Source organism: Oncorhynchus keta, unplaced genomic scaffold, assembly GCF_023373465.1.
Source record: "Oncorhynchus keta strain PuntledgeMale-10-30-2019 unplaced genomic scaffold, Oket_V2 Un_contig_7709_pilon_pilon, whole genome shotgun sequence".
Taxonomy (NCBI): Eukaryota; Metazoa; Chordata; class Actinopteri; order Salmoniformes; family Salmonidae; genus Oncorhynchus; species Oncorhynchus keta.
The window spans coordinates 7,435-11,436 of NW_026289631.1; the positions used below are offsets into that span (position 1 = coordinate 7,435).

At 41.7% G+C, this 4,002-nt stretch overlaps 1 long non-coding RNA gene across 4 annotated transcripts; it reads left to right on the top strand.

The window, feature by feature from the left end:
- Positions 1-786: 786 nt before the first annotated feature.
- Positions 787-2,817, top strand: LOC127926521 (uncharacterized). Of its 4 annotated transcripts, none has more exons than XR_008124343.1 (3): positions 787-985; positions 1,360-1,473; positions 2,566-2,817. It is a non-coding gene; the product is annotated as an uncharacterized LOC127926521 (long non-coding RNA). The 4 variants fall into 4 exon arrangements; XR_008124345.1 differs by having other exon boundaries at positions 2,528-2,648; XR_008124344.1 differs by having other exon boundaries at positions 787-1,023; positions 1,360-1,435; positions 2,452-2,621.
- The last annotated feature ends 1,185 nt before the right edge of the window (positions 2,818-4,002 follow it).

Consider the following 4,002-nt stretch of genomic DNA (forward strand, 5'->3'; position numbering starts at 1 on the left):
GAATACTTTTGCATGTTGGGGATGATTAGGTGTATGAGGGGCCAGATTGGGAATTTATCCAGGAGAACTGGGTTTACACCCCTATTCTTACAATAAGTGCCAAGACATCTTTAGTGACCACAGAGAGTCAGACACCCGTTTAACATCCCATTTGAAATACAGTACCCTACACAGGGCAATGTCCCCATTCACTGCACCTGGGGAATTGGGATGGGGTTTTTATTCAGACCAGAGGAAAGGGTGTCTCCTACTGGACCGCGGACATCACCTCCAGCATCATCTGGTCTCCCATCCAGGGATCAACCCTGCTTAGCTTCAGAAGCAAGTCAGCAGGTGGATGCAGGGTGGTGGAAAACATCCAAGCTTACTGAACCTCCCAGAGTCATCCAATTGTTATAATAGGATTTGAAGCAATAGCCAATCGCCTGCCTGCAACTATTTCAACACCGTTTCACTCTGCTTTAAGACGTAGGGACTCGTCTTGTTAAATCAAATCAGATGTTATTAGTCAATTGCGCCAGACAACAGGTGTAGTAGACCTCTACAGTGAAATGCTGAATACAACAGGTGTAGTAGACCTCACAGTGAAATGCTGAATATGTAGTAGACCTCACAGTGAAATGCTGAATACAACAGGTGTAGTAGACCTCACAGTGAAATGCTGAATACAACAGGTGTAGTAGACCAGTGAAATTCACAGTGAAATGCTGAATACAACAGGTGTAGTAGACCTTACAGTGAAATGCTGAATACAACAGGTGTAGTAGACCTACAGTGAAATGCTGAATACAACAGGTGTAGTAGACCTCACAGTGAAATGCTGAATACAACAGGTGTAGTAGACCTCACAGTGAAATGCTGAATACAACAGGTGTAGTAGACCTTACAGTGAAATGCTGAATACAACAGGTGTAGTAGACCTCACAGTGAAATGCTGAATACAACAGGTGTAGTAGACCTTACAGTGAAATGCTGAATACAACAGGTGTAGTAGACCTTACAGTGAAATGCTGAATACAACAGGTGTAGTAGACCTCACAGTGAAATGCTGGAATACAACAGGTGTAGTAGACCTTACAGTGAAATGCTGAATACAACAGTGTGTAGTACAGTGAAATGCTGAATACAACAGGTGTTGTAGACCTTACAGTGAAATGCTGAATACAACAGGTGTAGTAGACCTTACAGTGAAATGCTGAATACAACAGGTGTAGTAGACCTCACAGTGAAATGCTGAATACAACAGGTGTAGTAGACCTTACAGTGAAATGCTGAATACAACAGGTGTAGTAGACCTACAGTGAAATGCTGAATACAACAGGTGTAGTAGACCTCACAGTGAAATGCTGAATACAACAGGTGTAGTAGACCTTACAGTGAAATGCTGAATACAACAGGTGTAGTAGACCCTACAGTGAAATGCTGAATACAACAGGTGTAGTAGACCTTACAGTGAAATGCTGAATACAACAGGTGTAGTAGACCTACAGTGAAATGCTGAATACAACAGGTGTAGTAGACCTACAGTGAAATGCTGAATACAACAGGTGTAGTAGACCTACAGTGAAATGCTGAATACAACAGGTGTAGTAGACCTTACAGTGAAATGCTGAATACAACAGGTGTAGTAGACCTTACAGTGAAATGCTGAATACAACAGGTGTAGTAGACCTTACAGTGAAATGCTGAATACAACAGGTGTAGTAGACCTTACAGTGAAATGCTGAATACAACAGGTGTAGTAGACCTTACAGTGAAATGCTGAATACAACAGGTGTAGTAGACCTCACAGTGAAATGCTGAATACAACAGGTGTAGTAGACCTTACAGTGAAATGCTGAATACAACAGGTGTAGTAGACCTTACAGTGAAATGCTGAATACAACAGGTGTAGTAGACCTTACAGTGAAATGCTGAATACAACAGGTGTAGTAGAACAGTGAAATGCTGAATACAACAGGTGTAGTAGACCTCACAGTGAAATGCTGAATACAACAGGTGTAGTAGACCTTACAGTGAAATGCTGAATACAACAGGTGTAGTAGACCTACAGTGAAATGCTGAATACAACAGGTGTAGTAGACCTTACAGTGAAATGCTGAATACAACAGGTGTAGTAGACCTTACAGTGAAATGCTGAATACAACAGGTGTAGTAGACCTTACAGTGAAATGCTGAATACAACAGGTGTAGTAGACTTACAGTGAAATGCTGAATACAACAGGTGTAGTAGACCCTTACAGTGAAATGCTGAATACAACAGGTGTAGTAGACCTCACAGTGAAATGCTGAATACAACAGGTGTAGTAGACCTACAGTGAAATGCTGAATACAACAGGTGTAGTAGACCTCACAGTGAAATGCTGAATACAACAGGTGTAGTAGACTCACAGTGAAATGCTGAATACAACAGGTGTAGTAGACCTTACAGTGAAATGCTGAATACAACAGGTGTAGTAGACCTTACAGTGAAATGCTGAATACAACAGGTGTAGTAGACCTCACAGTGAAATGCTGAATACAACAGGTGTAGTAGACCTCACAGTGAAATGCTGAATACAACAGGTGTAGTAGACCTCACAGTGAAATGCTGAATACAACAGGTGTAGTAGACCTCACAGTGAAATGCTGAATACAACAGGTGTAGTAGACCTCACAGTGAAATGCTGAATACAACAGGTGTAGTAGACCTCACAGTGAAATGCTGAATACAACAGGTGTAGTAGACCTCACAGTGAAATGCTGAATACAACAGGTGTAGTAGACCTTACAGTGAAATGCTGAATACAACAGGTGTAGTAGACCTTACAGTGAAATGCTGAATACAACAGGTGTAGTAGACCTTACAGTGAAATGCTGAATACAACAGGTGTAGTAGACTTACAGTGAAATGCTGAATACAACAGGTGTAGTAGACCTACAGTGAAATACTGAATACAACAGGTGTAGTAGACCTTACAGTGAAATGCTGAATACAACAGGTGTAGTAGACCTGAATACAACAGTGAAAATGCTGAATACAACAGGTGTAGTAGACCTTACAGTGAAATGCTGAATACAACAGGTGTAGTAGACCCTCACAGTGAAATGCTGAATACAACAGGTGTAGTAGACCTCACAGTGAAATGCTGAATACAACAGGTGTAGTAGACCTCACAGTGAAATGCTGAATACAACAGGTGTAGTAGACCTTACAGTGAAATGCTGAATACAACAGGTGTAGTAGACCTCACAGTGAAATGCTGAATACAACAGGGTAAACCTCACAGTAGACCTCACAGTGAAATGCTGAATACAACAGGTGTAGTAGACCTTACAGTGAAATGCTGAATACAACAGGTGTAGTAGACCTACAGTGAAATGCTGAATACAACAGGTGTAGTAGACCTCACAGTGAAAATGCTGAATACAACAGGTGTAGTAGACCTTACAGTGAAATGCTGAATACAACAGGTGTAGTAGACCCACAGTGAAATGCTGAATACAACAGGTGTAGTAGACCAGTACAGTGAAATGCTGAATACAACAGGGTAGTAGACCACACAGTGAAATGCTGAATACAACAGGTGTAGGCACAGTGAAATGCTGAATACAACAATTGCATAGACCTCAAGTGAAATGCTGAATACAACAGGTGTAGTAGACGGCACAGTGAAATGCTGAATAGAACAGGTGGTAGTTACAGTGAAAATGCAGAATACAAGGTGGAGCTATATACAGGGAATACAACAGCACAGACCTCAAGTGGATGCTATATACAGGGGGTACAGTGAAAAATACAACAGGGTAGTAGACCTTACAGAGCAAGGTGTGTAACCATAAGGGGTGTACAACAGCACAGAGTCAAGTGGAGGCTATAAACAGGGGGTAGAATTACAGAGTCAAGTGTGGAGGCTACCAACAGGGGGAACTGCACAGAGTCAATGTGGAGGCTATATACAGGGTAATTACGGACAGAGTCAATGTGGAGGCTATATACAGGGGAAACCAGTACAGAGTCAA